This window comes from Zalophus californianus, chromosome 3 (genome assembly GCF_009762305.2).
Source record: "Zalophus californianus isolate mZalCal1 chromosome 3, mZalCal1.pri.v2, whole genome shotgun sequence".
Taxonomy (NCBI): Eukaryota; Metazoa; Chordata; class Mammalia; order Carnivora; family Otariidae; genus Zalophus; species Zalophus californianus.
The window spans coordinates 49,891,473-49,904,902 of NC_045597.1; the positions used below are offsets into that span (position 1 = coordinate 49,891,473).

General features: G+C 33.1%; 1 non-coding gene and 1 pseudogene across 1 annotated transcript; both read left to right on the forward strand.

The window, feature by feature from the left end:
* The first annotated feature begins 5,788 nt into the window (after nucleotides 1-5,788).
* LOC113921169 lies at nucleotides 5,789-5,890 on the forward strand. Its single transcript, XR_003519566.1, has one exon. It is a non-coding gene; the product is annotated as a U6 spliceosomal RNA (small nuclear RNA).
* A 6,625-nt stretch (nucleotides 5,891-12,515) lies between these two features.
* Nucleotides 12,516-12,667, forward strand: LOC113921230 (annotated as a pseudogene).
* Nucleotides 12,668-13,430: the final 763 nt, after the last annotated feature.

Below are 13,430 nucleotides of genomic sequence, written 5' to 3' on the forward strand. Positions count from 1 at the left end.
TCCTCCTTTTCTCTGTTCTATCCAGAGCCCAGCTTAAGTCAAGTAGCCCTCCATCCCCCTCAAGGACATTTCATTCCTTTGACTTTATAGAGATAGTATCAGATCAGATCCTCCATTCTGCTTGATACTCAGGCTTCATATCCTGCCACTTTCATCCATTTAAATGAAGGATCTAAGATGCCAGACATCCCCAGAGGCCTCTGAGGACACCAGTGCTCCAGTGTTTATCTTGTTTCTGGATTCTTGCTTCATTTTTTCCCCCAAACCCCTCACAATTTTCTTTAATTTCTCCCCAAGTCAACTTACATTTAGTTTTTATTTTATATTTTTATTCATAATTTTGTGTATCCTATATCTGGAGAGTTTGCTTGGACAATAATTTACCAAGTTATTAGAAAGTAACTACTCAATAATATTTAATATTAAAATAGATGAATACCTTTTTTTCTCTAGGAATCTTTTCTGTAGGGTATCTAGATCAACTTTGTGCAGAACTTAAGGTAATTAAGAAAATCTGCAGAGAAAAAGAAAGAAAATCTGCATGACTTACCATAATTTTAGTTTAATGATATGGAATTGTCCTTTCTGAGTTCCTAAAGAGTTGAGTATTAGCATTTTCATATGGTTTAATTTAAATACATATTTAATATATATTGAAATGCAATAGAATTAAATCAGTTGGGTTAAGAGAGTGCTAAAATAATAAACCAATTGTTCATTGCAATATATTAAAAATTACACAAATATATTAATGTGATCTAATCACAACACATGTGTTTTTCAGCCTGTTTCTTTTTCTTTTTTTTCTAGTGCCTCTCCCTTCCAACACTCATACCACAGGAGACCGATTAATAGTCATACCTTCATATTTTTCTCTGTGCTCACAGAATCATACACAAATATATATATAAACATATGTGCATGTATATATATATATAATTTTCTGCATTTCATCGTTTAGTATCTCATAAATATCTACCCATCTATGAAAGTCACCAAGATAGTTTCAATTCTCTATAATGGTAGCCTAATTCTCCATATCATTAAAATAACACATTATGTTCAATTATTATATTAATCATGGCATTCCTTTTATAAGATATTGTGTTCCAGCATCATTTTGTTTAAGACAATCACCATTATATACTGATTTAAGAGATATGAGGGTAAATCAGTCTTTGGATAGCCCTAAATATAGTTATTGAAACTATTTGTCAAGATCTGAGTTTTTGAAGGTAAAATTCCCATTACTTATTGCCATTTAAAAAGTTTGGCTAGACATGGAAAAAAAACCTAAGTGTCCACTAACAGATAAATTGATAAAGAAGTTGTGATACACACACACACACACACGAATATTCAGCCATAAAAAAGAAGGAAATCCCACCATTTGTCACAACATGAATGTATCTTGAGGGCATTATGCTAAGTGACATAAGTCAGACAGAGAAAGATAAATACTACACGATCTCACTTATATGTGGAATCCAAACAAAACAAAACAAAAATAACAAAAAACCCTCATAGAAAAAAATGATCAGGTTTGTGGTTACCAGAGGCAAGGGGTGGGAGATGGTGATTTGGATGAATGTACAAACTTCCAGTTATAAGATAAATAAGTACAAAAGATATAATATACAACATGATGACTACAGTTAACACTGCTGTATGGTATAGTTGGAAGTTGTCAAGAGAGTAGAACCTAACAGTTCTCATCACAAGGAAAAAAGAAACTTTTTTCTTTTGTTCTTTCTGTTTTTGTATCTACATGAGATGATGGATGTTAACTAAACCTATTTTGGTAATAACTTCACAGTATGAGTCAAATTATTGTCATCTGTATATCTTAAACTTATACAGTTCTGTAAGTCATTTATGTTTCAATAAACCTGGAAAAAATTAAAGTAAAAAAAAAAGCTTTGGGTGCCTGGGTTGCTCAGTCATTAAGCGTCTGCCTTTGGCTCAGGTCATGATCCCAGGGTCCTGGGATCGAGTCCCACATCGGGCTCCCCGCTCGGCAGGAAGCCTGCTTTTCCCTCTCCCACTCTTCTGGCTTGTGTTTCTGCTCTCGCTGTTTCTGTCTCTGTCAAATGAATAAATAAAATCTTAAAAAAAAAAAAAGCTTGGCTCAAGATTGTGTCTCCTATAGCTTCTGAGGCAAGAAGAGCCAACTTACTCTGCATTTTTCTAATTAAAAATTACCTAGATTTATGACTGCTTATTATTGCTACTTAGGGGATTTTTAATATCAAACAGTTCCAAAATTGTTTGGACAAAGAAATCTTTTTTTGTTGTTGTTAAGTCAGACTATGTTCTTTGGAGTATAATCTTTGTAAAGTTGGAATGTGTTTTAACATCTCTGTGGCAATCTCCTAATTGGCATACAGTACAAAAATTGGTGGTTTGTGTATGATTAAAGAATCTGTTAGCAGCTCTATTGAAGTACAATTGACATGCAATTAATTGCAGATGTTTAGTGTATAATTATGTCAAAATTTTGACATATGTATGCACTTTTAAAACATCACCATAATCAAAATAGTGAATCTGTTCTTCACATCCCCACATTTTCTCATAATCCTCAAGAAACTCCTCTATCCTTTCTTCTTGACCCACTGCTTCTCCTCTCACACAGGTAACCACTGATTTACTTTGGATCACTATAGATTAATATACATAATTATGGATTTTAAAAATAAATATTAAAGTATCTACTTGTCTAGCTTTTTTAACTTATCATAATGAATTTGAGGTTCATTTATGTTGCTGCATTCATCAGCAGTTTGTTCCTTTTTATAGCTGAGTAGTATTTCATTGTATGGATATATCACAATGTACTTACCACTTTTATTTTTTCATTGATATTTGGATTGTTTCCAGCTTGGTGATATTGCAAATAAAACAGCTGTAAATGTTTGCATATGTGTCTTGATATGAACATAAGTTTTCATTTGTCTTATATGAATGCCTAGAAATGGAATGGTGAGGCAATATGGTCAGGCATTCCACTGGCGATTTATGAGAATTTAAAAGTTGTACCCTATCCTCACCAGTACTTAGTATGGTCAGTGTTTTTATTTTAGCCATTCTAATAGTTGTGTGTAACAACACTATGGTTTTGATTTGCATTTCTCTAATGATTAATCATGCTGAGCCTTTTTATGCCTTCATATGAAAAATAAAATATCATCTTTGGCGAAGTGTCTAAAGAACTTTGGCCCATTTTTTATTATGTTGTTTGCTTTCTTAATATTGAGCTTTAAGAGTAGTATATGTATCTTAGATATAAATCTTTTATCAGATAAGTAATTTGCAAATATTTCCTCTTTGTCACGGTTTGTCTTTTCCTATCTTAGCAGTCTTGGCTAATTTTGATGAGATCAAACTAACGGATTTTTTCTTTTATGGCTTTTGCTTTGGGTATATGTACATCTAAGAAATTTTTGCATTACCAAAGGAAAAAAAATTTTCTCCTAAGTTTTCTTGTAGAAGTTTTATAGTTTTATGAAACACATTTAAACTTAAGATCAATTTTGAATTAATTTTTTTATATGGAGCAAGGCATGGATAGTTCATTTTGTGCACATAGAAAACCAATTGTTCTAGCAAATGTGTTGAAATAACTTCTTTTCTCCACTTAATTGCCTTTGCATCTTTGCTAAAAATCAATTGAATATATACAAGTGGGACTTTATCCAGGCTCTCTATTCCATTGATCCTTTCTCTATCTTGACATGAATATGATACGGGCATGATTATTGCAGCTTTATAATAAGTCTTAATGCTAGCTGATAAAAGTCTTTCAACTTTGTTCTTCTTTTTACAAAGTTGTTTTTACTATTCTAGGTATTCTGCATTTATATATGAATTTTAGAATCATCTTGTCACTTTCTAACAATGCAAAACCTGCTGAGATTTTGATAGGGATCACATTGAATTTATAGATCAATTTAGGGAGAATTGTCATCTTAGAAATATTGAACCTTCCAATCCCTAAAAACAGTATAACTTTCCGCTTATTCAAGGCTTCTTTACTGCCTCTCAGTGATGATTTGAGCATACAAGTCTTGCATATCTTTAGTCAAATTTATCCCTAGTATTTAATATTTTTGATGGTCCTGCATTTTAATTTCAATTTCTTTATTTTATTGTTTGTACATAGAAATACAGTTGATATTTTAATAATGAACTGGCATCCTGCAAATGTGCTGAACTACCTTATTAGTTCTGGGTTTTGGTTTTATTTTGGTTTGGGGTTTTTTTGGGTTTGGTTTGTTTGTTTTTGTTTGTTTGTTTATTTATTTATTTATTTTTATATTCAACAGTTTTTTTTACTTAGACAATTACAAATCTTAGATGCTTTGGCTTCTCCAGACTCCCATCGACACCTAATCAGCTCAGGAAGATCACTAACTGTCCTTTGCCTTTGTTTTCCCTCTCTGTGTTGTTTCTGGAATATTTCTCCATTTAGTAAGTTGGGGCAACAGTAAGTTTTCTTGTTTGTTTTATTTCCCCCAGAAAACACTGCCCTTTTTGCCTAATATCCAAATTCATCTTGAGAATTGTTGTTTTATATATTTTGTCAGTTTCTTAGTTCTTAGTTGTTTGAAGAGGAATTATAAATCTATATCTGTTAGTCCAATTTGGCCAGAAGCAAAAGTAGGTATAGTACATTTTAATCTATATAAATGTTCACCTTTTGTCCTCAATTTTCCAAAAAAAAAAAAAGATTCAGATACCATAACACCCACTCTTTTAAAGTCTATAATTGAATGGATTTTAGTATATTCACATAATTGTGCAACAATCACCGCTAATTCCCAAACATTTTCATCATATGAAAAAGAAACTCTGGCAACCATTAATCCACTGTCTCCATGGATTTTTTACATTGGCCATTTCATATACATAGAATCATACAATATGTGGCTTTCCTGTCTGATTTCTGTCAGTAAGCATGAAATTTCAAGTTGCATCAATGCTATGGAATGAATCAGTAATATATTGTTATGGTTAATAAATATTGCATTATATGAATACACCACATTTACTTAGCCTTTAATCAACAGATGGATATTTGGGTTGTTTTGTACTTTTTGATTATTATAAATAATGCTGCTATTAACATTCTTGTACATAGTTTTTATAGACATATGTTTTCAATTATTTTGAATAGATACCTAGAGATATAATTGCCAGATCATATGTTTAATTTTGGAGGAACCGCATAACTATTTCCAGAGTGACCTTTTGTTCCCTCTGCATGATAGCCTGGAAATTTTTTCTACTCAATAAAACTGGCTAAATTTTGCAGCAACCATAAACACAAGGTTTATATACTGTATATAGATGGCACACCTGAGTGAGTAGAAATGGATGAAAGAAAAAATAACAGCACTAAATAAATTTCAGACTTTTGTAAAAAAAGGATAATCTTTTTCATTACATAGCTGACAAACTCTGGGGTCACACTGCTTTACCTCAGTACTCATGTGGAACAAAACAATGTGAGTACCTAGGCTGGTGAATTTGGTCTGTAATTATATTCTTCTCTAGAGACAAAGAAACTAATAAAATGTCTTCTTTGTAATGTCTTCTTTGTAAAGTATGTGAAAGCTTGTCTGTGGCAGAATTAAAAGTGGATCTAGAGTTAAGGGAGTACATTTTAAATATTCTCACAATAAATAGATAAGCAAATAAATAAATGGTAACTATGTGAGGTGATAGATATATCAATTAGCTTTACTATGGAAATCATTTCAGATGTATACATATATCAAGAAATCACATGCTTGCTTTGGCAGCACATATAAAAAAAAATTGTAACAATACAGAGATCAATGTGGCCCCTACTCAAGGATGACAAATTTGTGAAGGGTTCCATATTTTAAAAAAATGAATAAAATATCATGTTGTACATCTTACATTTATACAACTTATTTTTGTCAATTATACCTCTGTAAAACCAGGGGGGGAAAGGAGATGAACCTAGAACTTCTTGTTGCAAGAAATCCAGACTTTAAAAATGTCTAGTTAGCTTTTAAAAAGGAAAAGGAAATTGTATTGGCTTAATTATGATTGAAAAAATTAGTGATTACAGTTTGTTGAAAAAAGTTGAGTAAAGTAAAGGAATCATGCGTCTTTGTTTCTGACAACAGGGAAAGGTAAGAAAAAGAGTGCTAAAGAGTAGTTGTAAAACATAGATGATTTTCCAAATCAGTCCACCCATAGTACTATATATTGATCAGTCCAAGTGTTGTTAAGTCTTACCTTGGGGTTAATCTAATTGTAAACTATATTATAGGTTTTGGTCATACTCCAGTTGAATATCTGGAAGGACACATGCAAACGTATATAGAATGTTAAATGATTGGAAATGTTCAGAAAAAAAATATTTCTATTGTCTTAGAAGAGGGAAAGAAATCCATGTTACATAGTTGAAATAGAATGTGTGAAGTCAGTGAATTCAGAGGAATAAATCTCTGGTTTCCAAAGAAATGGAAAACATAAGGATGAGAAATTTTCATAATTATAAAGAATGAGGTAATCTAAGAATCTAGTAAGAGTTTATTCAAGCAGTTAAAAATCTCAGTAAAGGCTGAAACTGTATTTGTCCATTCCCTGTTGCCTCAGCAGTAAGACTTTCCCTCCCACCCCCCTCTACTTTATGGTAAAGCATTATAATAAAACAACCCATGTGCAATGTAAAAAATGTATTAATTACAGGGCACCTGTTTAGTTTGGATAGCTCCACATTTAGGCGGAATTGGGGGAAGAAATTGGAGGGGTTTGTGATATAGAAAATAAATAATGCCTTGAGGAAAATAAATTTTTATGTAAAAGAATTTAACAACACCCTACGATGTTAAAGGGAATTTTTTTGTGTGCTGTATATCTAGTTACTCCAGTCCAAATCTATGTAAGTGTAAATCATGTGATTGTGTGTCCACACTATAATCATTTGTTGTTGGTATTTCATCATCTTCAGAAGGCATCTTTGAATTTGGAAAAGATGGACTCTCATGCCAACCTCACATACTATTTTGCATTGGAAATCTCCATATTTCAAATCCTAACTATTATGGCATCAATTCTTTGAGTACAGACACCATATTTTGTCCAACTGCTTAATGTTGCATGAGGCTGTACACATAGTAAGTGTAAAATAAAAATTTTTGAAGGATAAAGAAATAAATAGATTCAATTTTAGGACATCAAATTCTACATGCAAAAACAACTTATTAACTAAAGAAATATTAAATACATGTATTATTGCATTTTACAAAAAACTTTTTAAAATTATGCTGTACAACTTGAATCAAAAATACATTTTCTTCCAAATTATCACATCAACTCAAGCAGATAGGTTGCTAATGTTATTTTCAAACCATCTAAAACATCCATGTTCCATTTTTTCCCCAAAACACAATATGTAGAATTTTACATTGAAAGGGGAGAAAAAAGACAATTGACAGATAGGGGAAGGGAATGACTAACTTTCTTTACTAAGTGTCCGGATGGGCAGAGAAAATTTTGGCACTCCTGGACAGGTGATGACATCTAAAATGATGTGTCAAAGTGTTAAAACAAATGAGAAATGAATATGTGATTCAAATTTCTTTTAAATACATGCAATAAAATGTCTCATTTTAAAGCATTTCATGGCTTCTATGATTGACTAACTGTTCTTTCCATTTTTTTTCTTTTTTCCTTTCTTTTTTGTATCATTACTTTCAGCTCTACATATGAAATCCTAGCCCTAGCAATGCCTTAGAGATATCTCATAGATGGATAGGAAATTGCTAACAATGCAAGCCAACTTGAAAGGAAATAACAGAAATAGGTCATGACCATGATTATCATAGCATATGTTGCCCAGGGCTTTATCCTGCCATCTCAAGAAACTTCTGCTAATAGGGCAGAGCTGTCAGGCAAGGCCATCATATCAATCTTATTTTACTTTAATGCTGCTGTCCCGGGACTTCTGTTTTTCAAAAGATATTTCAGGGGTGAGTCAGCTATGTTTATGAGATTAACAAGAGTGAATGTAAATGTTTGGACTGGGGATTTAGCCCTACAAATAATCTGAGAAAGAGAAAAGAATTAAAGTCTCAAATGATGGCAATTTTCCATAATAACTTTACCTCCCATAGTAAAGATGTAATCTAAAGAATGAAGGAGAAAAAATTAAAAAATTAAAAAAAAAAGAACCAAGGAGAAAACATCTCCTACACTATTTGATAGCATCATTTTGAATACAGATTCTACATAACTGAAGTACAGTATGTAACTTCATTTGAATATTATTGATTACTGATACTCATACTGACCAGAATCAAGAGTATTATGTTAATCATGATAATGCCTTTCTCACTCATGAGAAAGGCATTGGTTTTGGTCTTATCTATTTGGTTTTGGTCTTTAAATCTGGTAATTACTTTCTTACTGCTCGTTACTTGGATTACAAATAAAACCTAAGCACATAGATATTGTCCTGATTTCATAAGTGGAGAAATATAGATATTAATTAGTAGCATTTTCCACTGACTGGTGTTAATATTTCTTCATGGTCAATCAATTTTTTAAAATTATTTCCTGTGAAAGCATTGCTCCATTCTCAACTGAAAATACCTTATTGGTGGTGGTTAAACTATTTTCACCATACTACACTCCTACAAGGTTTCATTTCATTTTTTCTGGTTATTATTGTCATAATCAGTCTCAGATTTTCTACATTGTAAAGAGAAATACACATATTTGTTTATTTTACTATCAATTTCAAAACAAAACAGAAGAAAAGGCAATTATCTAGTAAAGAACAATCTTTGCTCTTTCTTTTAAGATTTTATTTATTTATTAGAAGGAGAGAGATCACAAGCAGGGGAGAAGGGTATAGGAGGAAGCAGACCCTCTGCAGAGCAGGGATCCTGATGCAGGGCTCGATCCCAGGACCCTGGGATCATGACCTGAGCCAAAGGCAGACGCTTAACTGACTGAGCCACCCAGGCGCCCCAATCGTTGCTCTTTCTGATGACAAAGTATCCCCACAGAAATTTGTTTTACTTTAAATAAATGCAAGAGTTTATTCATGTCTAGCACATGGCAGATACATTATAGAGATACATAAAACTATTTGTCCAAAATGTGTTTTCTTGCTTGACCTTCATCTCCTTTCTTCTTAGCTACACTTTACTCTCACTTATTCTTCTTGCTGGTCCCTTGGAAATAGATATTTTGACAATCAGTTAAGCCTGCTAGTCTTCAAAGAGTCTGCTTTCTTAATGTGGATGAGATAATACACTCATCCTTAGGGCACAAAAGGCATGAGGTTAATAATCTGAGGACTAATGTTTGGGAGATATAGTGCAATAATTTATAATCATAAACTGATGCTATAGCTCAGATCAATGTACTTAATTAGTGTACCTTAGAGTCTGAACAAATGGACCAGGTGACAGATGAATTTCTATAGGGAGAGAGAAAGAATCTCTTTTAATAAGCTAGAGGGCAGCATGATTCCCTCAAAAATCTGAAGCTGAGGGCGCCTGGGTGGCTCAGATGGTTAAGCGTCTGCCTTCGGCTCAGGTCATGATCCCAGGGTCCTGGGATCGAGTCCCGCATTGGGCTCCCTGCTCAGCGGGGAGCCTGCTTCTCCCTCTGCTTCTCTCTCTCTCTCTCTCTGTCTCTCATGAATAAATAAATAAAATCTTTAAAAAAAATCTGAAGCTGAGGAGATGAAAAAATCTGAATATGGAAGCCATGACATGGGAAATGATAGGCTCTGAAGACAAATTTCACCATTTCAAAATTTGGTCTGGATCAAGTTCAGTTTGTGTGGTTCAGCAAGCAGTGCAAGTGTCTTTTTTGCTGATGCATATTATTAGACATAAGTGTCAAAAGATTTGATTAAAGAAAAATGGAAAGGGGCAAACATCTCTAGAAACTTTCCTTTGAAATAATGACCTCCTTGCCTCTTCTCATTAATTTTAAACCATCACCACCACAAAGCAACAGAAGCTCCATTTATCTAGAGTCTGGTGGCTGGTAATTGACATTTCTCTGTGGGTTCATCAATTTTAAGCCCTCTTAGGAATAAATAAATGGCCTCTGCTTGACTGTAGTAGTCTTAGAATTTATTAATTTATTCCAATAATATCCAATTACCAGAAGAAGGTATTCTGTCAACACCTTCACCCCCCAAAAATGCCTTTCCTATATTCTCATCTAGCAAACTGAACCTAATAGGTATTAAAACTATTGAAATAATGACCGAGTTAAAAAACTAATGGAATATGTTAAATGTGGCACAAAAGAGCATTTGTTCATGTAATTTCTTTTGAAAAAAAAGTAACAATATTCATTTAAGAAGTCTAGATACCATTTATTTGACCCAGAAATGCCACTACTGGATATTTGTCTTCTAGATACACTGTATATGTGTGAAAAGACAATTGTAGTAGGATATACAATAGAATTGTTTGTAATACCAAGAGAGTAAACACAGTGTAAATGTCCTTCAATAAAAAACAAGTTGAAAACATGTTACCTCCACAAAATGGAAACCATGCAGCCATTTACAAAGACTATGTGTTAGAGGGTGTGTGTGTGTGTGTGTGTGTGCGTGCGTGCACACAGCATATATAAAATGTATGTAAGTATGCCTGATGTTTATATATGTGTATATAGTATGAATATATACCATACAGATGTATATATCATGACACACACAAAAACGAAAAGATATCCAAAATATATTAATTTAAAAATGCAGCACACAGAACATTATTATATACAATACATGTCTATCCTAGAAACCATTCAAATTTCTATCAACCAAGATATGAATAAATAAATTGTGTTCTATGATAGAACACCATACAGCAAAGAACAATATAGGTATGGCTATGGCAAAGAAAATGAATGAGGTCTAGCTATGTATACAATATGCTTGAATTTGAAATACTTTGAACCAAATAAAAAAGACACCAGGGCGCCTGGGTGGCTCAGTTGGTTAAGCGACTGCCTTCGGCTCAGGTCATGATCCTGGAGTCCCGGGATCGAGTCCCGCATCGGGCTCCCTGCTCAGAGGGGAGTCTGCTTCTCCCTCTGACCCTCTTTCCTCTTGTGCCCTCTATCTCTCATTCTCTCTCTCTCAAATAAATAAATAAAATCTTAAAAAAAAAAAAGACACCAGAGAATATTTTTAATAAAATTCAAAAACAGGTAAAACTGAACTGTAGAATTTAGTTATCATATGTTGGTGATAAAATAAAGGAGAAAATAAAGAAGTGAGCATGATAAAATTCAGCTTTGTGATAGCAATAGAGAGAGGAAGATTGTCATTTGCAAGGACTGTGTGTGCATGTGTGCATGTGGTTGCATGGGCAATGTATTTATTGAATTTGGCAGTGATTACATTGTAGTTCATGTTATAATATAATTCATTACCTATATTAATATTTTATACACTTTGTATATGTGGTATTTAATGATTAGCAAAATACTAATATGAAATGTAAGGTGATAATCAGTATGCATATTATATTTGTGTTAAGGGGAATGTGTGGTATATTTACAAATGTCTGTGCTTATATATACATAGATGATTTTGTAAAGAACAACGAGAAAGTTGAAAGGAGTGGCTACATTGGAGGAAAAAAAAACATAGTAAAACAGAAATTGTGCCCATATTGTCATCAGGCAAAACACTAACCTGGTGAATTTATTTTTTTCCCTTGAAGAACTGCTTTTTAATTATTTGGTAGAAGGGCTAAGCTTTGAAAATATGCTTTTCTTCTTTTGTTAAATCAGCAAAATATCAGGTATTCTTGGTTTTTCTCAATTGTGTAAATATATTTGAAGTCTAGACTAAAGAAGTTTTCAATTAGCTACTTTGAAATATTTGGTATTAATCAAGTCCCACTACATAAACTTTTATAATATATCGCAGCCCTGGAAACAGCAAATTGACCTAACAGCACCAAAAAATGAATCAGCCAAATGAATTGAATGAATTTATTAATTTCTAATTGTATCCAAGTTACAATTCTTAGTTTATTAGGGGAAAATGACAGCAGAACAAAAAGCAAAATAAATATTAAAGATAAAATACTGTTATTGTAATAAATACATGCAATTACTTGTAAGCTGGACAAATCTCTTTTTTTTTTTTAAGCCACAGAATACATTTATCTATTCAATAATAGTGCATTTGTTTGCATTGAAGAGGATAACCCACCAGTCTCTTACTTGGCTATTACACTGTATCGCTTCAGTATAAGGTGAGAGGTGATTCAGCCGACTCTTCATCCCTGCGTTCAGACTTCAGGGAAATCTGAAGGTGTCTTCTGAAATCCGAAGTCTATTCTAAACTTGTTTTATGAGAGCGACACACAATAAGTAGTGATGAATGAGTTTCTCCTTGTGGTCATGAACTTTTGCAGAAATACTCCATTAAGTTTAAATCTTTTGAAAATATCGTACTTCGAAAAGGGGCTAGCAGAAATGGAAAGTACATCGCTTCTCGGCCTTTTGGCTAAGATCAAGTGTAGTATCTGTTCTTATCAGAAATGGAAAGTAATCCTGTATATCTTAAGGAGGTGCTTCAGCATTTCAGTACATGGTAAAAATTTGAAAACTTTCTTTAGGTTTAACTTATACAGCTCTATCATTCCAAACTGCAGTGTGGTCAAGAGTCCATATTAATATGATCCATGTTGCTGATTAAGATTCAATAAGCAGCTGAAATAAAACAAATTAGAAGCATGGATCAAAATATGGCTTAGAAACAAATCCAAAATTGCTGTGAGTAGTCTAGTTAATATCTTCAGTAGAATAATCAGTGATTGCTTCTTTGAGATCTCACACTTTCAGTTGCCTGGTCATTTGGCTCTAGACTCCCCAGCAATGGAGACTGGGAGAAGGATATCTGAAAATGTGGGAGCCTGTGCCTATGTCTACTTTCTTTTGCCTTTTCCAACTCTGAAGACTGTAGTCATTGTTATTCTGCATACAAGAGAGATGACCATTTTGTTTAATGCTCCTTGTGTAAGAAACAGGTTAGGAACTTAGGGAAACTTCCTAAAAAGGAATCTGTATGTACTTTGTGAATTTGGAAACTGTTTTAAATTTTTAGTGGTTCAGTGTTTTTTTTTTTAAGATTTTACTTATTTATTTATTAGAGAGAGAGAGAGAATGCAATCGAGGAGAGGAGCATAGGGAGATGGACAAGCAGACTCCACGCTGAGTGCAGAGCCTGATGTGGAGCTGGATCCCAGAACCCTCAGATCATGACCTGAACTGAAATCAAGAGTCAGACACTTAACCAACGAAACTACCCAGGTGCCCCAATGTGGTTCAGTGTTCTTATCTATAAAATAAAGATGATCATACTTACAAGTGTGTTCTTTTAAATTAAAAGAGATAATTAA